Source organism: Aquila chrysaetos, chromosome 3 (genome assembly GCF_900496995.4).
Source record: "Aquila chrysaetos chrysaetos chromosome 3, bAquChr1.4, whole genome shotgun sequence".
Classification (NCBI taxonomy): Eukaryota; Metazoa; Chordata; class Aves; order Accipitriformes; family Accipitridae; genus Aquila; species Aquila chrysaetos.
The window spans coordinates 36429079-36453396 of NC_044006.1; the positions used below are offsets into that span (position 1 = coordinate 36429079).

The following is a 24318-nucleotide window of genomic DNA, read 5'->3' on the forward strand; positions in this document are numbered from 1 at the left end:
AGAAGAACTGAAAGGTCCCCTGCACCCCAAGCCCAAAGAATACCTTTGAAATAGGATACATGTTTTACACGTATGAAGAGATTAGCATTAGAAGTAACTTAGAGGTAATAAAATAAACCTTTATGAATACTTCAGAGCACTTTCTCTTTTCCCACGGAATTAGGGTCCTTGGCAGCTTGGTCAACTCATTGTGTAGGAAGTGTCTTTGTGGGGAGGGGTTAATGCACAGGGAGAAGAGTCTGCTGAACAAAGCAGGCTCTCTGCTGCAAATTAAGAGTTTAAAACAATTACAATTACTTTATCTGTCATCCTTTTGCATTTTCTTAAACTGAGTTCATCTTTTGAAGTGAATAGTTAATGTTTCCTGTTAATTTTATTTACTTACTTTACATAGGAAAGGGAAAATGTTGGGATCATAAGAAGTCTCAATAAGAGCCAATCTCTGCTTCAGGCAGAAATTGGACCACAGCAAGTGTAGGTAGACCAGTGTTAGTTCACATGAGCTATAATGACACTTAGTTCAACAACAATTTAAGTATGCAGGTCAATGGGTAGGTCTCTCCATCCCATACTAGAGCTCATACTGCTGTACAATTTACTGCTTTTAGGACCTGCATTAGCAAGATTAACGTCCACGCTGCTTTGCCTTCCCTAGCTCCTTCCTGAATGCAGGGGAAAAATACTTGTGAAATCCTGAGCACACAGAAACAATGAGAGATCCACACTCATCTCGTTGCAGTGATTTTGGGGCTTTTCTACGCTTCCCTGCAGGACAAATTGCTGTGTTGCCTCAGTTTCATTAGTGTTGTTCAGACATCAGTTATTCAGTCCCTACCCTTGCACAAGTGCCAAAAATCACAGATGTGGAAATCTTGGACATTGTGATTTTTCACAGTGTTCATGACAAAAAGGCAGTTGGCTTCAGAGATCAGAGGCATCTTTGAATAGGAAAAAAACTCTTTAACTGTATGCTTTTTTTGTAAAGGCAATTGCTCATTGAGAAGACCACAGATGAGTGCAAGTACCCTCAGCTGGAACCCTCACCCCTCTGCTGCAGTGTGGTCTTGCTCCTGTTTTGAGTTGATGGGCTTGTTTGAGCCACTGCAGCTCATTACCCAGGATTTTCATCAGCTGCTGAATTTTTTTTTTTCCTGGAGTTTGCTCCCTTAAAAATATGGAAGCTGTCAGTAGAAAAACAACTGAAATAAGAAGTGTTGGGCTTGTTTTCTTTTTTAGGTACTATATGGTTCTATAACAAATAAAGGGTATAGATTATTTATTTTTATTCAAATAAATAATTTGCAAAAGCTGGAAAGGAAGGGGAACAGCCGTGAGCTGAAAATAAAATTTACAGCACAATTCCATGTACGTTGTCGGGGAGTCATTCCCATGCAACCCAGCAATGGCACAGAGATTTCAGGGATTATGTTCAGATTAAATGTCAACAAGAGCTGAGCCTTGGCAGTACGCCAGGAAGGTCATATGAGGAAAGTCCCAAACTTTTACGCTCAAATAAAAATGTGTTCTGCTTAATACCCATAATAAGCTGCAAATGTTAACACAGCTAATGACTTGGGTTAAGAAATGTCATCGTAACTTGATTTTTTAAAATTTTTTTTTAAATTTAGATTCAGGACTTTTTGCTCCATTTTGGTATTTAAGACTTTGTCAGCAATTTTATTTGGGGGTTATGCCTCTACTGTAGAAATATTTTCCTAGTAGCACAAAATAAAGAAACATTAGTCTAAAACGTCTACAAGTTCTAAATCTTCAAAATTTTCATTTTCAAGTTACATATAAATGGAACAATAACCTGCTAATACTTCTACAAGGATTATTACTTCACAGAAACATCCCTGTGGACTTCTAATATGAAGTCTTAAGATGCTGTAATTCCATGGTATTTATGGGACAATACTTTATTACTGGGAGGGAATGAGAAAATAGATACAAATACATAGTTGGGAATTGCTCTTTCTTTTTATTTATCTGTGGTTGGTCTGTGCCATTCCAAAATACCTGTGGAATTATGAAGGAATATGCTGACAGTCTTGTACTGCATTGAAAATGTCTTCTTTTGGTTTAGTCTGATCTCTGTTTACAGTAGATTGGTTTTGACTACGAAAGGATGTTCTTACTCTGAGGGATATCTACACATGGAATAGTATGGCCTTAGCTATACCACTTGTAATAAACACTCTTAATCTAATTGCCATCTCTGAAAAAAGCTGAAACTATTTTAAAATTGATTTATTAAATCCCTTAAGTACTCTAAATGTGATCCTACTGGATGCAGTCAAGGGTATATGATGCTTTTTTATGTATCATTTCATTTGCTCCCTAGCACTAAACCCTGCAGTGGTGTGAGCACACCTTCCTGATCCCCTTCATGGGCATTGGGTTTTACCGAGGGAATTTTCATGAGACTTTTTTTGGATGCGACCGACGTAGTGAATCAAACGACAGCTGTTGGATTTGGTTTGCCAGTGAGGTTCAGTATATGCTGCATTGCTCCAAAACTGCCTCGTTTAAATGGGAGCAAAACTTGGAGTCGTTAGCCAAAGCAGCTGATGATTCTGTGAATTCAGGACTCCACCTTTCATTTCTAACTATATATACATCCCGTATTTGTAAACCTGATTTTAGGTATACTGTATACATGTAAGTACATATTTATATACACATGCATGCGTGTGTGTGTGTGTGTGTGTGTGTAAACGTATGCGTGTATGTGCACGCTGAAGTTTATTTTCCCCTTCCCCCTCCTGTCTTTCTCCACCTTGCCTGCTGCAGTGAGGCACAAGGCAGGGGAGCAAACTGCTTTAGTTGACCAAGGCCAACATTGCCACGGGAGGGTCTACAAACTCCTCTGCGGTTTATTAAGTATGGAGGTTGGGAGATAACAATTAGAACTGTCAGATTCTGGAAGGGGTCCCATTGATAACAGCGGGGTCAAAAATCAAACTGAAAAGTACCACGAGACATGGCTGGCTGCAGCAGCAGCACGTGCAGGCTGGGTGACCAGGGTCCTGAGGCAGAGGTGCTGCTGCGTTTTGCAGTACAACAGATTCAATTGGTTTGTTATTTATGAAGGGTGTGGTATGCAACCCACAACGCATCAACACTTCTTTAAAGTGCAGATTTAAGAAATTTCAGTTCAGAAGTCAGTCCTTTAGATGCTATGAATAAATAAGGTATATTCATAAATTATTTTAATAAAGTTAAATACCTTATGTCGTACCACTTGTTTGTCCTGATTTATGAAATTGATACGATTTTTTCCATTATTTTTGCTAGACCTTTATTTAAGCTACAGTCAGTGGAATTTTACCGTCCTACAGCCTGAGACACATAGTAATAAATCAACCTTTATTTCCTTATTTGTTTGAAGTTAATGTGACAACAAATAGTCTGTTAGCATACATCATTTCTTTGTACTACAAAATATGCAAATATTTCAGTGATGATACTTTTATCTCTGTAATATTTTAAAAACAAGATACAACATGTTTCTCTGATAAATGGAGTTACATAAAAGCAGCTTCACATCTCCATAATGCTTGTACAAAACACTCCCTCTATTTCAAGTTAAAATGCGTGTTCAGCTTGGGAATATGCTCAGAAAGAAACTTCATTTACCTTATTAAGAAACACTTGTGTACTCTCTTAAGTTTTGGGTTTTTTTTTTCAAATAATCATTTTATCACTTTCCAGACTCCTGCCTGCCCAGGCTGCCTGGGCCTGGCAAAGGTTTGGTAAGTTATGGTGCTGCTGATTTCTGCAGTTTAATTCAGTTGCTTTCTTGTTTATGAAGAATGCAGTTTGACTCCCTTGCACTTTTTTCCCCCTTCTGTGCGTCTTTTCTGTAACTGGGTGTTTGTTTTCTAGTATCAATCCTTAGTGGCCTGACAATTGACAGTTTTCCCTCTAAAGCATGTAGAACCATCAAAACTGGCGTTACCCCGGCAGGCTTCATCCAGCTTCGTAACCTGTGCAGCGCTGTGCCGGCAGCATTTACGCAAGCAGGATTGTTTTAAGGGACTGCGAGGTCTTTTGCCTCGGCAGCCAGGCAGGCACGGCGCGGCCTCACTCCGCACGTGTCGCTGCATCGCGATACCTTGCTCAGAGGGGCGGGTGTCGCGGTGCCCGTGACGCTCACGAGGACCGCGAGGGCAGGTGCCCTGCTCGGTACCTGTGTGCTGGGGCGGGTGGGGGCGGCCCGTGTGTGCTGGCCACCCAGCCTGGGCTCCTCGGCGCACGGGTCAGTGCTAGCTGGGTATTGAGTACTTAGGGCTGCTTAAGGTTGCATCGGTTGTACCCTGAATTATTCAAAGTGTTTTATCCTAACGTGAGAAGGAAAATAGGCTAGGGAGGAGTAGGGATGTCTCCCCCTTTCCCAAAGAAGGGAAAGATAAACACATAATGGTAGAAGAATTAATTTCCTCTTAACTCTGCAGCTCTGGCTGTACTGTCTCAAGGTTTTCTCTTTATAAAACCACGTAGCCTTACGTAGCATCTATTTGCTGGGTGAAATAGCCAGGTGTGCTTTGTGTACAAGCAAGTGATTGTGGCCTGAAACATTGCTTCAGACGCTTCATGAGTCAGATCGTTCACGACTGCAATAACGAGATTATTCGTGGTAGGCTCCTTGTTGTGACAATGGTCCTTTGTTTGAAGTCTGCATTGCATATGTGTTATACTTCCGATTTGCAGACTGCTTCTCTGCTAGAAAACAGCATTGCAGCAGGGAACTGAAAGTGAAGGTCAGTGCTGCTAAATTCAGGATGTTACTCAGCGCTGCAAATAATTGGGAAGGTTCATAGCTGAGTTAAAAGCTTTAATCATGACTTTCATTGAGATGATACTGCTTCCTGTTGTTCCTGAGGTTGGTTTTTTATTTGTTTTTTAGTGTGTTGTCTTTTGGGTTTTTTTTTTTTTTTTTTTTTTTTACTCTATCTGCTGATTAGAACTGGGTAAATACTGCCAAGAGCTTTTTGTTACTCATGACTGTGTAAGAGGTGTTCTCTCTTGATAGCGGTGGTCCTTTATGTGCATGTAATTTTGTTTAAGGAAAGGAAGAAAAACCCAGCATTTCTTTACTGTTTGGATTCAGCTGAATTTTAACATTTACCTGTAATCTTAATTTTTTATATAAAATGATGCTCATTGCCGTAGAATAGCTGCCGTCAAGTCCCTATGTTACAAGGTGATTATCTCCCACGGCAAGGTGATTACGCTTTGTGATGGAACCGTGACCAGAGTGGTTTAGGTTTAGGTAGTGTTTCTGCTAGCTTATGGCTAGGATTTGTCTCCTGTACAAATGGGTGGTCAAGTTGAAACCAAGGCGTGTTGCACTCCAGACCTTTCCCCCAAGGGGAGCATCCCTGTGTGATCTTCCTCTGCCTGGGGCGCAGGGCGGCTGGGGCGCTCGTCCCTGGCGAGGCAGGCTGGGGAGCAGTCGGTACCGGAGTCTTCCTCCTCTCGTGGCATCCCACAAAGTTTGCAGGCAGGTCTGGTGGCTGCGCGGAGAGGAGGCAACCTCTGCCACCACTGGGAGGAGGAGGAGGAGGAGGATGATGATGATGAGTCAGTGACAGTGGCTGTGCACAGTATTCCTGCTTCCCTTTGGGAAAACGGAGAGGCCATCCCAGCGTGGGGCCAGCACTTCAGAGGGAATCGCTGGAGCTGTTTGCTGCAGTAGAAGTCTAAAATAACCGTGTTTCCCATGGAGGGTGTTAGCAGCTTGTAACGAAAACACAGAGCAAGCTCGGTTCCTGAAAAGCACATGTGAAACTAAAATAGTCCTTTTGTTTTTAATTCTTTGATGCCAGATTTTATCCTTGGAGCTCAGAGATTTCCTGATGTTTTCATTTGAAACCGTACTGTTTCGTGCAAGGTGAATACGGCTTAAAATAAATCCACTGCAAGCATTGCAGGGACTCTGTCCTGTGCTTGGGCATGTGAGTTTTAATTTTTTTTCCCTACTAATTACTTAATATATTCTACAGGAGAAGATTGTTTAGGTTATCTATGTTAACTATGAATTTTCAGCCCCAGTGTAAATTTGAATTTCAGGTCATTTTGTTGCAAGTTAGCATAATATTTATATGCTCACTTTCAGTGATAAAAAAGCAGCAGTTAATTGTTTGACAGGAAGAATAAAGCATTTAACTATTCTGTATTGTGTGGGGCGTTATGACAGATTTCTTTTGATTGTGTGGCATTCAAATTATACATCAGTGAGGTAATGTTACATTATGTTATCTGTCTGCACTTCTACAAGCAATTTCATTATTTTAATAAAAATTTACAGTGATCTGAAAGCTACTTTTATATATATAATTATACACATATGATTTTGCATGTTGTTATACAGATCTACATTTTCTGCATCCTATAGCAAGAGATAGACTACTATTACTCTTGAGATACTTGCTAGGTAATTGAATATAAAAATGGAATTTTTTGCTGAATGTTTTGGTGGTCTCTGAAGGTATTCAGATTTTAGCCATTTCAGTTGCAGCTGGCAAAAATGCTTCCACTAGAATGGAGATCCATTTTTTGAGACTTACTTATTTACAAATGAGATTAAATGGGAACATGACTTAATGATATTGTTTGCCCTGAACAGTTAAAGGGTCAGTGTTTACTGATTACCTTTTCCATACATCTCTAGATCAGGGCTGTTTAAATTGCAGGCTTTCATCTAGATTTGGACTGTGAGTAGATTTGACCTTGCTACAACTACATGAAGTTTCTTAGATTTTATTGGAAGTGTGGCACTTCTTGCTAGTTTTTGCAATATCTTGGAGAGCAGATTCACCATTCCTGGTTGTCAAGATTGTGCATGACTGTCTGATGGGCAAGAAGATGCAGATCAAGTGCGCTACGAATACTTGAACAGACTGTAGCAAATTAACTGAGTAATGCAGATTGATATAGTGTTGTCTTGTTATTTAGTGCAAAAGATTATTTTTTGAATGAAAGGCCAAAAAATTTAAAGTGTAGGATCCTGTTCTCAGTGAACTCCTTGATAGAGCAGTTTTATTTTAAAAAAAAAATCCTGGTGTATTTCAGGAGAAATAATTTCTATGAAAGTGTATCAAGCCTTTGTTTTTGTGATCAGAACTTAGTTACCTAGTTTAATAGGTGTTCGTTTATTTTTTACTATGCTATGCTTCAGGAAGCCCTAAGGATCTTATGTTTGGTTGTAAGCATTGTGAATGTTAGCAAATATATTGGGAGTCAGGGTTACTGACTTCTGACATTGTCCCCCATCTGTAAAAGTGCAAAATGAGCAATAATTATATTGTGACTATAATGATATGTGTAAGCTGTAATTGTAGAGATAGGAGAAGATCTCCTTGGAGTTACTAAGTATCAAATTTCAGTTGTCTTATTTCTTCTTATGTTTTGAGAAGTTCACAGATTTACATTTGCAGTTTTATAGCAAATACTAGATTTGAAACTCTTTTCAGCAGGACCACTAACACCATTACTGTGTGTTCACAACAGAGCAAAAATCTTGAAAAGATATCCCTCCCATTTCCAGTTCCCATGAAACTCTTAATAGGAACAGTCACGTGAAAATGTTTTCTTAAAGTTGTTCGACAATGCCATTCAAAAATGGCATTGTTAGCCTACTTGTTAGCCTACTTGCTAGCTGAAGCACTAACAGATAATGGTAATTCTTAGACCTGTGATTATTCATTGCTAAATTTATTAATAACACACTATTTTATTCTCTTATTGTAGCACTCCAAAGCAATCGTATGTTTTGCAAGGCAGTCTGCTCAGGTTTTATCTTTTGCCATCATTTGCTTCATTTTTAAATTTTTTTTAATTATCATATAGAAAAGGACATGAAATTTTAATGTACAGCCTTGCTAGGGGAGAGTAAGGAGGAGAGTAAGTAAATTAGCCCTAAAAGCAAAAGGCAAAATGAAGTCTAAAATCTAAGTAAAGCTCTTAACTGAACTGAACTTTGAAATATTTATCTAGATCAGTAACAATTTCCTCTGTGAGCACTACAAAAAAAATATAAAATCTGGAATTATTTGCCTAAGGTTGAAGCATATCATTACTAGAGATACGTCACTGCTACCTGTGGACCATTCAGTGGTCAATATGTAACAATTATCTTATTCTTTTTAGTGGTCAGTTTATTTGTATCAAAATTTGCTCCTTAAGATCTGCACAAACACTGAGGAAAGAGGGATTTTTTTTAGTGTGGTGGAATTAAAAAAAAAACCAAAAACACTACCACTAAAACTTTTTTCGTATACTTTTAGAAGAGCTTCCTTACACACATGCTTTTAGCAATGCTTTACCCGAAAGCATCTTTTCCACTTCTCTCATTTTTTTGTCAATGTCCCACAATAACTATACCTCAAGGGTGCCTTCACTTCCTTCCCACCTTCTCCTGGGTTTGGGGTTATTCCTCCCATACACAGAGACATCAAAATACTTGTCTACTGAAATGTTTGTTCTCAAGACCTCTGGAAATCATTCTTGCCCTGAGACTGAATTGGTCCATTGTTCAGCTTAGCTCTAAATAAACAAAACATCTTCATGCTTAGTAGGAATGGAAATGTATTTCCATGTTCATGAACTTCTACAGAGAAATCCATTTGCTCAGTCTTCAATGTAACAACATTGTGACACAATTTCTGGATGCCTAGCATCATTGTTTGCCATTACCAGAAGAATTTGGAACGCATGTGGTGAAGGCCATTACCACACCACACCATAATAAGGCTATATTTCCCTATATTCCTCTATCTGAATAATTCTGACTTTGAACAAGTGATGGTACCATACTTCTGTACCATACGGGTGAAATATTTAAACAAAGTTACAAATGTGAAGAGGGGCTGTTCCAACTAGTTTGGCCAGCAGACATCATTATTAAGTCTTCTGCATGTACACACCCTTCTTAATCACTGAAAATTTCGGAAGGGCTTTTTGGCTTAGTGCAAGAGCTTGGCTGTAGAGCTGGAGTAACTGAAAGCTGAAGAAGACCTTGAAATCTGTCCGGTGGATTATCTTCTGTACACCATAGAGATGGCCTGAATCAAAACTTTACCTGTCAGAAGGTTTCAGAACAAGTAAAAGCAAACTGAATGGGGTTTTTGAACTTTTAGTCTTGATTTATTTTTTTAAACTACTGTACTTGGAAAGGTACTGGCCAGTCCTTTTACAACAGCACCAAAGTCTGCATTGATCAAGGCAGATATCTTGGTAGGCAGAGTCACAGAAACCTTTTGGAAGCATCCTTTCATCTAGTGGTGCGATGTGTGTGGAATCCCCCTGAGGTTACTGTCATTAACTACTCCCACAAAACTCCTAACGGAGAAGGCTTTTCAACACCAAATCTGAATCATGAAGCGTGCCTTCGATTGATTGCAGTCTTGTGTTTGGGAATGTAACTAACTTCTCGGCTCAGCTGCCAACACGCTGGTGCCCAGTGACACTTGACGTGTTGCAGAGAGTGTCCCACTTGGCCTCCAGCAGTGGCTCTAGAAGGGTGTCTGTCTCCTGTGGGAGATAACCCCCAATGTTGGTGTGGTACCTGGGAACAGGCAGTAGAGTGTGGTAAGCCTTGTGTTATTTAAATTAATCTGAGAATTTGGGTGTTTTTTTCCATTTTCATCCTTTTGCCTTTGATTTTTTCCTCTGTTATAAATAAGACTTAAATGTTTATGTAAAAGGGGACCAGGTTGACAGCAGGGATATCAGCCACTTCTCACAAGAGAAGAAGTGTTAGTCTTGGTCTTCATCTCATCTAATAATGGCCACGTGACCAAAACTTAGGTTTTTTTCTTTAGTCTTTTTGACATGGAGATTAGCAAATCATAAAATGTCTTTTACTTTGGCTGGTGACCTCCTCATTGTAAAATTGAAGGCTTCTTAGGGCAGTTCAGTGAAGCTTGCAGTGTGTTTCCTCTTGGATGAGAGCCAGAAGATTCCAGCATGGTCGCTCTGGCACAGTTGGTATGTTTTATAAAACAGGTGTGTACATGTGTGGAATAAATCTAGTTATTCTGATAAATCTGAACAGATAATTTTAAAGTATGTGTTACAGTGAACAAGGCTGGTAATTTACCATGTCAATAAAACAAAATATAAGCAGCTTTTCCATAATGCATGTAATGTAGAGTAATTCTGTAATGTAATGGCTCCATTGTGTGGGCCATTTTTAAATTCCTGTTCACTATGTTCTTGATCTAAATGTTCATATATTTTCTTTTATCACTAGCTGTCTTTCAGTTAAAATCTGCAGAACTGATTCTCTTCTTGCTTACAGTGGTGTCAGCCAGTCAGGTTAACCAGCAACAGTCCATGACAAAGGGTATAAAATTAATGAGGAAATGGAGAACTGAATTATACACATTACAAATATATGTAGTAAACTAAAGCCATCAGTAGGGTTGCATTACCGAAGAGTCATTTTTCCAGGTGATGTTCCAGTCTATTCTCTGAAATCAAGAAAGCTTTTTAATCCTACCGGTATCACTTACATCAGACTGTTGCTAGTTAAGTTACTAAGATTCAGCAATGTCTCAGGTGTTCTGGAAATCGTAGAGAAACGGACTGGCCATTTTACTGCAATGAGTTTCATCATTAGCGTTGTGAGGTTTTGGGCTTTTTTTACACATTTTCTTAAAAATTTTTAAACTCTCCGTCCTTATTTCAGATTAATGCTCTGTAAGATTGACCTAATTATCACCATATTCATTTGGAGTCCTGTGACCTTCAGAGAAAGGTAGAGGATCTTCAGTGTTTTGTAAAGCTCATGAATAGCTGAAAAAAATTTAAGCTCAAATGCTATAACCTCCATGAGTACCATTACTGAATTAAAAAATGAGGCTTTACAAGGAGACTAGTTACTAGTTAGCAAAAGTTCTTCGAAGACCTGAAGGGTGTGCTGTAGTTTGGATTCTGTTCCTCAAGTGCCTGAGGCATTCCAAGGGTTGCCTCCAACTCTGGGAAGAACTAGCAGCTGTGACCAAAAATTTCAAAGATGCAGAGAGAACCGCCACAGAAAGTCCTGGATTCTCCATCGATTTGGGGTTTTCCTTAAAGGCATCAAGCCTGGATACCTTTAAGGAAAGTGCAGTGAATTTGAAGATCAGTTAGTCAGAATCTGTAGTGGAGTATCTATATAGTATAACTATATCTATATATTATATCTATATTGTATCTGTATATTCAGGATCTATATATGAGTTGATTATTTAAGGGGTGTGGCCTCCATAACATGTTAAATGATAATCCAATCCCTCATTCCTTTCAATGCTCTATTTGGAAAAGTCGAACATCCCTAAGAGATCACCTGGATGCGAGGTGATAAATGGGATCGTAGCAGGCTCTTTTCCTCTCTCTCGGATGGCTTGTCTTTGCGCAAGAGCCCTGAGAATAGGTCTGACCCTGCACAGACTTACCCTAAATGTCTTTGCACGGTGGAGTGCGTATATTGCTCCTGTTGCCTCCCTTCCTCCTGCTCAGGATACCCAGCTAGAGCTAAGGGTAGCTTAGGTGAATTAACAGCTTTTTCACTTTATTTTCAGACTACTTTGATCATCTTGAGTTTAGGAGTGTAAATTCCCCTTGGGGTCTGTCTGAGCTGCGGGATGAGAGTGAGGGGGTTGTTCAGTGCGTTGTCTGAAAAAGTAGGTATATGAATCCTCTTCAAACTGGGGACACCATTTCAAGTAAAGCACTTCTTTTATGTGTCCTGATGCAATGATAGTCAGTTAATCATAGAATCTAGTTCTCTTAGCTGTGTATTGTGGGGAGTCTGCAGGTCTAAATTCAAACATCTAAAGACCATTAGGATCTGTAGATAAAAGGCTCGATGCACATGCAAAACACTGTGAGAACACTTTGTGCATTGTGCTTAGATCCAGCTATAATTACATTTTGTGACCAAGAGGAGAAAGGAAGGATGATTTACAGTGTTGGGATTTGTGATGCTTTTCATGAGGTTTGGAACTGCAACAGTACTGGGGCTCTTTTATTGTGTACTGCAAATCTTTCCTAGATGAGAGTAATAAGGATGAAGGCAAGAAAACCATGATATTGATGACCATGCTTTTAAGAGAGTTGCATGATAATCCATTCTAAATCAAATTATGATATACAATAAATAAACACCTACCACAAAGAAAAAAGCATTGGGATGTCTACACTTGGGTGAAGAATAGAAGTGAAATACTTTCTGTGATACTGCATTTCCCTTGATTGTCATATGTATAAATTGAAAATAATTTCACCTAAATCAGTGGAATTATATTACAGCTCAACAAAAGATGGGAATTAACTCCTGCTACTTGTTTACTGGAGACCTGAAAAGCTCCAGTACACGTTTTGAAGGCAGCATACGTTGTGGTCTCACCATACCTGGCATTAATGTGAATAGTTAAGAAATTGAAATGAATAGAAAGTGTCTGTGTAGCAATGAGTTACAGATCTGATCAGGAGGAAGAGAGCTCATGTGAATCAAGTTCCTGCACTGGGAGCTGTAGGGTTACCAGTCTTTGGACGTATGTGGGTGATAGTTCTGAGAACAGGTGCCAGTTTAAGGCAAACACTGGCATAGAGGTAATCTTTGTCTGATGGCTCCATCCTTTCCACCTGGTGACAGAAAGTAGTATATTTAGACAAGCGGTTATTTATCATAGTTTTTATGTGTGTTTGCATGCACAGGATGATTTAGACTTTTATATACAAAATATGTGTAAATCAAATAATGTACAAGTTTGTGTATATGTTCTTGGGGTTTTTTGTGAAATCTAAAGTACCGAGATATAAAACTATTGAAATATTTTTTCTTGCAGAATTAATGTTAAACTCTATACTTACTACCAAGTCAACACGTAAAATAATGAAACACTCATACAAACGTTCTGCTTACCATTTCTATGCTCAGAAAAGTTTGAGTTTTTATTGTCTCTCTCGGCCAATGTATAATGACCCAGCATTTCCACTGCTGAAGAAGATTGATTTGTTGTGCTAAAGTTGATGATTCTAATGAATCTACTTGAGCTGTTTCCCTGAGTCTCTGCCCAGTCAGTGTGGTGTTGATGTGGGGGTAGGTGACCAAGCCTTAGGTGCCTGAACTTCTTGCAGTAAATCTCAAGAGCATGCACAGGGTGTATCAGAACATGGGTGCAGTATGCAGTGGATGTTATGCTTGTAGTATGTTGGACCTTATTTGAATAAAAATATTGGAGGCTTTATGCCTTACAGATTGAAAATGAGTGGAATGAATGAAGAATTGGACTGGAGTTGAATTAATTGTTCCAACACCAGCTTTCAAGTGAGGCTGGATTGAAATTACCCTGCTTCTGATTTAGAATTGGAAGAGTTTTTAGAAACCAAAACTAAACGGAAACAGAGGATCGAAAGTTACCATCTGGTTCATGGAGAACAGTCCTATGCTTTTGGCAACATCCACTGCATATATTCTCCATAGTAATATGACCAATGTAAAAATAGTTTGTCACTGTATATTAATGTTTTGTGCTTGCATGGATACAACCTCTAGGCTGCTGGTACATCTGTAAAACAGTGACATGGACAGCAAATATGACACAGACCAGATTAAGGAAGGAACCAAACAGGTTTTATTGATGCTATCTCCAGTGTTCAGAAAGAATTGCACTGGTTTTTGTCAAAGTGAAATACATGCAATACTAGCAAGACCCTTCATGCTAGCCTTGCCTTGAGATTTTTTTCAGTGATGATGCACGCTCTTTTGTACCAGAAGGGAAAGAAGCTAATTAAGTCCTTTACAAATACACGTGACATACGCAATAAATAAAATCTTGTAAGAGTGCTGCTTAAGGTTGTAGTGTTCATCTGTCAGCCTCAGAAGAAAATTCCAGTTGTAATCCCAGCACGATGAGTGGTTTATGTTATGTGCGTAGCACAGGTATTGTAATAGTTTTCCTTCTCTTGATATATCGGTAATTTACTGAATAGTGGCATGAGGTACTGATTTGTTTTATGGCTGTCTAAGGACATGGTATAGTGTTAATGCTCCGTATTCTTCAGACTGAAATGGTTTGGATGCCTTCTGTGTTTTATTGAGGTCTAGCGCTATATTTAAATGTGTTTTATCTTACTAATTTATCAGCTTTTCATAATCATATCTGAATTGTCTCAAATACCCTCCTATCCCAAATCATTCAGTCTGTGTTACAGTCCCTCAGACACCAAGTCCTGACAGCTGCCTGTCCTGTATGATCATCTGTGCTTTTATTCTTTGATGGAAAGTGTAATTAGAGAGCAATGATTTACCTTTTGGGTTGATATACACTTCAAACTTAACTACAATACTCTTCTCTTTTCATCTGCTGCTGTTGTCGTATCCAAGTATTATAAATATCTCTTACTTCTCTCCAGTTAACCTCCCAGCTGTCTCAAAGGTGGAATGCTGTGTCCATTAGCCATATAAAAACTTGTTGTCTAGGAGGGGAAAAGAAGAGTTATTTCTCTTAGTCAGCCTAGTGTGGGAATTTGGAGAGACAGAATGTAATTAATTATCGAGCTTGAATTTTGGCCAAGGCTCTGTTAGACTGAGAGTTACAGTTTATGAATTTATTTCATTCTTGTGATGATAGGAGGAGCAGGAGGGAGACAAGAGAGTGGGATTTTATGCTAACTTAGAGAGTTTGGACTCTTGCTGTGGCAACGTGTTTCAGTTGTCACCGTTTTAAGCTGGACTGCTTTATGTGGCTGTGGCAGGAGGATGGGGGGTAGCACAGCTTCGAATGAAATTATTTGCAGGGGAAAAAATGGTTAATTATACATAAATCAAGCTCACAAAAAACAACCAGAGCATGAAAGAGCTACAGTGCATGCCCTCTGCCTTTCACAGACCGTTTCCAATTCACTTGGTGCTTTGTGTTGCTTTTCTGAGGCAATTCTTTTCAATTTATGTGCATCAACACACATTTTGTCATAATTTGTTGATGGTAACTTTTGGGCCAGATCTAGCAAGTCTTTAGTAGGCTGTTTAGCAATTAGATCAAATATAAATCAAGAAGTTGCAGTATAAGTTATATTATATTTTATTTGATTCCCCTGCTAGCTCTAGAGTTAATTTTTGTAGGGAAGAAGTAATGACAGTGACAAATATTAAGACTGAATGCATCCAGAATTGGGGGGGAGGAGAAGCTATGTATCCACCGAGGCCACTCTTCTGCCACGTTATTGGGAGCATATGCCACATCAGCCAGTGCTAACGGGAGCAGTTTCACGCAATGGAGAAGCGGGACTGGGGAGCAGATCTGTCTTTGACAAATACATCTCTTGTGAAATTTCAGTTGTGTTCCTTTTCATCACCAGAATTCTTCAAATGTTATCTAGTAGTTTACATTAAAATGATGGAAGAAAATTATTCATGGTCCTAACTTTTCTGAATCTCTTGTTTTTATGTATTTGTCTTCTTAAATGCATGGTATGCAAAGTCCCAGTATGTTTCTGTTCTTAAATAATAAGAAAAATAATAATTCACAGAGAATTAGATCTGGTTTTCTTCTGTCTCTAAGGAAATGCTTGCATTCTGAAAAGGTTGTAGCACAGTGCTGTGTAATGGTTCTGCCATCCTTGTAAAACAAGATGTACTTTGTCCTGTTAAAATTAGAACTACTTAAGAGACACCGCAATTATGAAATTGCAAATCATCTCTCTCCTGGGAGAAGGTGATTTTCTTTGCTGAAGGAAAGTCGGCATTAATAAGCACATAATCAATGAAAATAGTGTTGTCATAATGGGTATTGGAGTTTATATCTGCGGGAATAAATGGTATTGTACGGGGTAGGAGGAAAAGCAGGGTCCAACTGCACAGCTAGCACTCCTTTTCATCTTCTGCCTTTTAGACTAATTCATCGTATAACCGGCTAGTTGTAGAAAGTGGAACTCGCTGCTGAAAGGAGAACAGGTGAACAACATAGAAAGTGAGCTGAAGATTGAAAAAAACAAAAAATTATAATCAGTAACTTATATTAATACATTTCTATGTATATATCTAAGTATAATCTCTGGGGACAATCTTGAACCCCCAGTCACAGAAAGTTTTCTGCCTTACTTTGTTCCATTTCGACTCCGGACCGTGGTGTAGTTGTGTGCGCAATACCTGCTCTGTATTGAGCAACCAACACAAGAAAGGTAAATGATTAACCAACGCTTGTGGTTCCTTTCTGGCTGTTGCTCAAAAATCGCTGCAGAAATCAGTGAAAACCTTCAGAAATTCTCCTGTGCCGAGGCAGAGTACCCATCCCACTCGCCTGCCTGCAGAGGACAGCGGTTCAGGACCTCCCTATCGTTGCCACTGCCTTCTGGCAGGGTGACCTTGGGTGCCTCGGCACGTTGCAGCCGTGGTGGAGCAAACACGCGGGAGCTGGGTCTGAGCTGCGGCTGCTCCGAAGGCAGGGGCACGGGGATTTTGCCCACGCCGACCCTATGCTGCTGCTACGGCTGGGTAGTAGGTGGCTGAGGAGGTGTGTGCTGGGCTACACAGTAGCTCTAGGGTAAACACAGTGTTTGTCTTTCCAAAGGGTTTTGTTTAACGTTTCGTTCTCAGTCGTGATTGGTAGCTCCAGTGTCCTCTCCCCAGGACTGCTGAAATGAAGTTGTCTATAGCTGGATTTGTAAGGAAACGGGGAAGATTTTCAAAGGCATAAAATTCCATAAAAAACTCAGTAAGAGCCATCCACCTGATTGCTGTTTGAGGTGCTTCAAATCGTCTTTCTTGTTTTTTATATATAGGTTTCTAATCATGGAAACAGGGGGCTAAGTTTATATACCCTTTAACCTTCTCCTGATAAACAGAGCTTTATTTCTGACTGCAGTTACAGGGATGCTTAGAGTCTAAATAACAGGATACCTGCACGGAGGTGCCTAAATATATAGGAGCAGCATGTTATAGCCAGTATCTGAGAACATTAGCTTTGCATTGTCCATTTCTGAGTTATCATGTTATGACATCCTTTTAAGTGCATTTTATTCTTATTTAAGTGCTGTACACACACAACACACAGAGTTTGCAAAGTCAAGCGCCATACCCCAACCATGACCCTGTCTGGCTGTTTCTTTTAATCGTAAACTCATTATCCAAGTCACTTCAGTCAGCCAATTAAATCCTCTTCTTTTTAACCTCTTCTTCAGGGGATCCTACTCTCTGTCCTCTGAATAAGTGGCCTATATGGGCTATACCTTCTTTCTCCTCCTCTTTTCAGCAGGTTCTCCCCCCAGGAGCCTGGGTGAGCCTGGTCCTGCTCTCGGTGCCGCCTGACCTACATCCCGGGCTGCGGCACAGGCAGCAGCAACGGCAGGGAAGGCATCTCGCCTTCCTCTCCTCGTGTGAGGATGGTGCTTGTCAGCGGTACCTGGCATTAAAGCCCACATCCAGCGCTTCTCGCAAGTTTGCAGAGGTTTGGAGTGTCATCAGATTTGAACTAGTTTTTAACTGGCCTGGCAAAAGCCACTTCCCTGACTAAAATGCACCTTCTGCGTGTTTAAAACAAGAAGGATATTTGAATTCTTGAAGGAGGAGCTACCAGATACTATTTTCTCATTGTAAAACAATGTCTTTTTTTCCTGGCTTTTATCTTGGAAATCATTGAACAGTTTTGGCTGATGTAAGAAAAAAATAGCCTGAGGCACATATCCAACATGGAAAGTTTCAGCCCAAACAATTAGTCTGGCAAAATTATAAGCAAGTGAAAATCGGATCTTATGGGAAGTATTGGATAATCCTTAGTAACAGTCACAGTTCCCACCTATGTGTATTGAATTTGCAAGAACACTTTCTTTTCAACATGCATGCAACTTGCACACACTCTTATCCAGTGCATTCTGCTGAAATGCATATCACTTCATTAAATAATCCACTTAGCGTGCATAAGAATCACTCTATCTGAATATGACTGCAGCTAATCGCATGTGTTGTTAAACCTGTTAATTGCTTATCATCTATTTGCCTAGTTTGCGTTTTATAACAGTGAACAGAGGACCAAATGCTCAGCGTCCTTTATAACTATTACTACTAGACGTATTAGAATAATTATAAAATTTTTGTCCATCCTCAAACATGTACAGTAAATTTATCATAGAAAAGGTCAGTAAATTGAAATGCTATTGTGATGTAGAAAGCTCTCTTGCAATTAATGATTCACGAAAACAATAACTTAGCAGAAAGCCTTCAGTCTTCATTCTTCTAATACATAATTATGGTTATTGCCATATTGCGTTATTCTCGGTGGGAGTCAGAGGAAGGCTTTGGCTGAATATTCTCTACCCCTAGCTAAGAGACTCTGTTGTGTTTTCATTAGGTTTGCCTCACATAATCACTCACTGTTAATTTCAAAAAGCCTTTGATATTTGTGTGTGTGTGTGTGTGTGTGTGTGTCCTAAACAATAAGCTGATCCAAAATGAAACGTGATTTATTGCCTTCTAACCTTACACACAGCTTTTCTTTGTGGAAAACAGCATATGAATCTGGGTGTTAACAGCAGCTTGAGCATAGATAGCTTTCCTCCTGTGTACGGTGCCTGCGTTCCTAGTCAAGGTCAGCGATCTGGTCAAGTGAGGCTTTTTTGTTTGGATGGCCTCTCTTGCCCACATTCCTTATAATAATTTTTTTCCTATATCCAGGTATGCTTCCTGAACCAACTCTATCTTTGTGGAGAGGTCTCAGTATTTACTGTGGCCACGGGCTGGCGATGCGTTGCATCTAGCCTTAGTACTCCTATGACGACCAGGTTGAAAATGACAGGGTGCTATGGCAAAAGCAGCACTAAGCATGAATGCCTTTCCTTCAGCTTGTTTGTTCTGACGGGTTCATGTTGTGCCACTGGGACAAGTCTGGTGTTGGGGATGCTGGGGCAGGAAGGCTGAAACTTCCCAGGGATACGTGGAGAAGGAAGGTGGTGTGCAGAGAACACTGCCTTAAAGCTTATAATTTTCAGAGGAGCTGTCTGCAGGAATGCAGCAGGCATGGAGGAGCGATGATCTTGGGAGATCGCTCTGGCTGCACCCTGCGATGTATACCGATTTATGGGAAGAGTCTTCTCACAATGTTATAGGTAGAGCTCTATAAATTTGAGTGGCATAACTGAACCCAGAAAATCATTGCCCAGCATTAAACAGTTTGATTTGGGACTTTGAGTCCAGGAACCTCTGCTACTTAGTTCTCTGGTAGACATAGTAGATATTTGCTGCTTAGAGCACACAGGAGGGAAAGGAGTAAAAGAAAAAAAGTAAGCAAAGCATTTGGAAATTCAGTGTCCCTGCACAGCACATATGATCAAAGCCTGCTAGAAACCCTTTGTGAGAGAAAGGATGTGCAGTTAAATGGTAATTGGTTGTTTGGCCAAGTTCTTTTGGAAGAAGGAAGGTGGTTGACTGAATCTTCAGGTGATCATGGCGAGAGTGGTGGTGGTTACTTTTCTGGTGCTGCTCACTGACTTGGCTTGGCCAATTTTTCCTCCTCTGCTAGTCTTTTCAAGGTGGGCAAAGCCAAGGATGATTTCGCCCCGGTACAATAGCACCATGCCTTGCAGCCAATTCTAGTGTAAAGGGAAATGACGGAAGAAAGAACAATAAGCAGGTGGTGGTGGGAGAGAAGAAGAGAGGGTACAGTGGTACTGCACTGTTTTGTGGGAGTGAAGGATCGTACGTTAGGGGAGAAGCTGGCTCTCGTGTGCATTGAGATCTGCATCACACATGCTGATGTGCTGATCGTGGCCAGTGACCTCATCCATGTGCAGGTCTGGATATTGCAGCGGTTAAGGTTTGCCAGCCAAGGACTGACTCTCTGGAGGAAAGTGAAGGCTCTCTATTTTTGGCAGAGAATCCTCGCTCTGTGCGGAGTCACTTGGAGACTTGTGAAGGCCATGAATCTTACAGTCTTTTCTGTTACAGGGCTTTAAAGGTGGATGGCAGATGGAATAGGTTCATCTTCTGGTTATTTCATTCCTCAACTAAAGCTGCTTTCTATTTGTGCCTGCGTGAGCTCAGTAATTTGCATTCCCATGCTGTGCTCTCTCTTTTTTCTTTTATTTTTTCCTGGACTATCTTATTATAGAGTCTCCAAAATCCAATACCCTACTAAGTCCGTTCAGGCACAGAGGAGTGGTGATACCTGTTCCATGCGCAGGCTGATGGGAATGTCAGTGCTCCGTGGAAAGGGTCGTGGCAGTCTGCATCAGCAATGTAAGCCTAGGCTGAAGCCTCTGTTCCTGCAGGTGCTCTCAGCTGGGTGCAGGGTCATCAAGATGTCTTATCTGAGCTAGGACTTCATCCCTAACTCAGCCTTTCTGTGCAGGGAAAAGCATGCTTACAGGAACCAAATGGACTGCTCTTTCCCAGCAGTGCTACCCAGCCCTGCCCAGGACGTGCCAAGGCCTCATAAACATCTTATGCCTGCTCTTAACATAGTTCTGGGGTGGCAGTGGTTGGTATTTCCATTTAGAGTGACTGATTTTTAGGTTCCTTTAGTAGTTCTGCATCTGGCAGTCCTGGCTACAGCATACTGTAAATATATATGAAACTTTCCTGTGGTCCCCACAGCTCTGCAGTAAAGGTAGGACTGTCGACCCCAATAGATAGAGCATTTTCCCATAAATTCTTTGCCCCATCTGTTTTCAAATTAACTGATGATGGAGGAGTGGGAGGATGAAGGGAAAGAATAGCATAATAAAACTCCTCTGTTGCATCACTTGAATTCTCAAAGAATGTTTGTAAAAATCTATGTTGCTTCTCTTCAAGTTGCTGGGGGGCACAAGTCTTTAGTCAATTAAATCCTCATTTTGGGATTTTTTTGTTTTTCCAGCAAGGCTTCTTAAATGCCTTTGTGCTGTTACGTGTGTCTGGTGTCATTTTACTAGCTAAAATAATCAGACAAGTTTTGCGTATTTTAGGTATATACCAGATAAGCAAATAATAATGGGAAACATGAAAGTATTGTTCAAATTAGGAATTAAAAGTTGATGTAATCTGAATTAAAAGTTGATGTAATCTGAATGTGAGCCACATGAGTCTGAATTGTCTGACTAGCTTAGATCATGCAATTGGGAAAATAATGGAAAGGAAACCTAAGTACATGTAAAGTACCTTTCAGATCCTACATTCGGTTATTCTGGATAAAGCAGATAAATATCTAAAATTCCCTAGGTTTTTTTGTGATCATCCTTTCCAGTCTTAGGAGGGCAATCAAGATAAAATGAGATCTGTGAGCTGCCTTTTTCCCCGCTAGCTGTAAAAAAGTTATTGTGGTAATTTGTTTTTGAGCAGGTGAATGTGGCTGTTCTTATTGTAGTCCCGATTTTCATTTTGAATAGAGATACTAATCTGGCAAGCCGCACTTGATTTGTGTTTCAAAAAAAAACAACTGGTGGGATATCTATAGGCCAGATAGGAATAATTTCATCTAAAGATACTAGCTCCCTTAATAACAAGTCATCCGTTCTTCTCGGTGTAGTTTATCCCACTACTTTTTTCTTCTGTTTCAACTCCACTGAGGACTGGTATCCTGAGAAGACCTCCATCCCTTGCGCTTTGTGTCTGACCTCCCAACAGTAGTACTTGTTTACCTAGAGAGATAATTGTTTTCTGGAGAGCATCCAGCTGATAACTTACTTTTTCATTAGACCCCTTTTTCCTATTAGTTATCTCCTGTTAGTTGATCTGTGTCATTTGATAAAACTAATTAGGTAATAAAAGACTGCTTCTGAACTCCTCCCTTTAATTTTGGCATGGTGAAATGTACTTCTTGGCACCTCGCTCTTTCCTCATAAAGACAGCCTTCAGTTGACAAACAACATTAATCCAAAAGAAAACAAGCCAGTTCACGCATCCTCTCTTGATACATCCCTGTGCCAGAACAAAATAGTTCCTAACAAATTATTTGTACCAAAGATAGTGGCATAACCCTGGCTCTGTTTTAGAGTTTTGCAAATGTTTGCAGAGCATCTCAAGAGGCCAGGCTAAAAATACTCAATGAAACCATTCAGCATTCTACTAAAAGCAATTTGTTTCCTAGGACTTTCCTCCCTTCTGAAAATGCCCTCCCACAGCTGCATTACATTTATTAGAAGGTGATGCAGGTATAAGGTAGGAACATTACATTTTATATTTTATTTTAAAATTTAGCCTAATTTTCAGGTTTCCTTTTTAGATTACGTACTCGTTTTGTTAAAAATAAATCTCAATGGAAGGGAAGTTTATTATTAGCTTCAAGTTGAAGTATACTCATCCAATGAGAAAGAGGCTGATCAGATTATCCTTCCTAAAAGTTTTTAGTTGGAAGGTTTGAAGTGTCATGATATGCAGCATTTCAAAGGCAAATAGCAAAGAATTGCCATTTCTGTATGGCTAATGGCCTCTGGTACATCCTAATGAGGTAGAAATTGCCTGAGGACATGGGTGGATTTTCTTCTTGATTGCTGCATGTGTGCACCCCAGGAGAAGGAAGGTCTCAAAGCTTCAGTTGAGAAGAATATGGAATATACTCTGCTCAGATGTGAGATCTGTAGAAATCACTGTAGTCATCTTCTGTTTGTGGTGCTCCAGAACCTGGAGGAGAAATATGTCCAGGATCCTCAAGGGCCCAAACACCCAGCCCACCAGAAATTGGAGGGAAACAATCATCCAGGTTCCAGATGTTTTAGAAACAGCAATCAGTTCATGGAGGGATGACCAAAGGTAGGCATCTAGCTTGGCTGATGCTACATGTGACCTACCCAGACTCATACAGGGTCTGGAGCAGCTGGTGGAGGCCAGGCAGGATACCTGAGGTCATGAGTGGACAACTGAACTGAACTCTTACTAGTCTTGGTCACTGTCACAGCACGATTTTAGCCTGGAGAAAATTTATCAAAGCCAGTGAAATTACACCAACAGAAGGATCTCACTGGAATCTGGCCTGTGTTTTACACTCAGAAATGTCATCTCTCTTAAAAGAGTGGCCTCTGCCTGTTCATTATTCAGAGTTAAATGCAACCAGCACTTTGGTCAGATCTGAAGAAGTGTTTTGATATTAGTTGCATATTTACTGTGCGCTGGATTTACTTCCACGTCAGAAAGATGTACCGTGGGGATGTTCAGAATCCGTTGTGCTCACAGAGATTTGGAGTACTACATCTTTCAGGGATGCAAGAGCCCCAAAATAGCAGCATATGAAATTTTAAAATCAGTGGTATGATAAACTCAGATAGTACCAGGGTGTGTTTATAAGTGAATCGTGATAAATAAATTATGGGAGTGATAGTGAGATGCAGTTATAGCAATAAGAAGTGACTGGTTTAAAATGAAAGAAAAATTGAAGTTTGTACTTTCCTTTGTCCTAATTAGATTCAGAAAAAGTTTTGACTTGCTTTCTGCCCCTGAACATTTTTTTCATATCTTCTCTAGATGCACTTACAGCCAACTCTGACTCGGGGGGCATTTAGCTAAGATGCCTGAAATGGTTATTATCCTCTGGAGCTGCTGCTTTTCCTATCAGGAAGACTCCTGAGCTATTGCAGTTTATAACTTACCATAATGTCAGTTAAAATTTTGGCTATTTTGACTAGCATACCTTGTGTCTCAGGCAGATTTGATTCTGCATTTCCAGCATTAAACATAATTGAAAGCATGGACTAGCCTGCCATTGTGTCAAATCTGATAATTGCTTTTTACTCATAAGCAGCTCTGGAAATCCAAACGACCAAGCTTGTTTGTCCTGTGTGCTTTCATGTAATGTACTGTTCATTTTCACTTTAGGAAGTTTCTCAGCCCTCCTGGCTGAAGTTCAGTGCCACAAGAAGACCCTATCAAAGCTTTGCATGAATTGTTCCAGTGCTGTGCGTAGCAGTGCATCAGCGAATGTATCCTGCGTGCCATCACTTAGAGCTTCCTATGAACAACTTCTCCAGGATTATAGATTTGCTAAGAGGTAGTGTTGAGAGTCTCTGTATTCATAGGCAGCTCTGTGGTGCCGGGCAGCATGACACCCATTTCCCCCCAGTATCGGTCCCCTGTCTGGGCTGTGTGCTGCTCACCCCCGCTGTAAGCGAGGATGTGGAGCAGTGCCAGAGGTGCTCTTGTCAGCAGGCTTATGGGCTCTTTCTGGCCTGACCCCAAAACAAGGGCACAGATAAGGAGCAGAGGAGGCTACAGCCTGGTTTTGAATGGAGTTGCTGTTGGTTTCTGTGCCTCAGCTCAGTGTTTAGCTGTGGTCTCTGCAGCGCTGTCAAGATCTGGTCCATGGGAAGGGAGAGAGAGTGCTCGGCTTTTACAGCTGCAGTCCTTTTCTAGGCACCGCAAAC

The 24318-nt window shown here is 40.3% G+C and overlaps 1 protein-coding gene across 13 annotated transcripts in view; it reads left to right on the forward strand.

Moving 5' to 3' along the window:
* The window catches only part of THRB (thyroid hormone receptor beta), a 177829-nt gene that overhangs the window by 67668 nt on the left and 85843 nt on the right, over positions 1–24318 (forward strand). The window contains exon 3 of one of the 13 annotated variants that reach the window (XM_030008213.2): positions 5832–5960. The exons of 10 other annotated variants lie outside the window; for them this stretch is intronic. The gene's annotated coding sequence lies outside the window, so the exon portion shown is untranslated. Of the gene's footprint in view, positions 1–5831; positions 5961–22052; positions 22124–24318 lie in introns of those variants that run through there. 2 more of the 13 variants (XM_041122423.1, XM_041122417.1) reach the window with 2 other exon arrangements.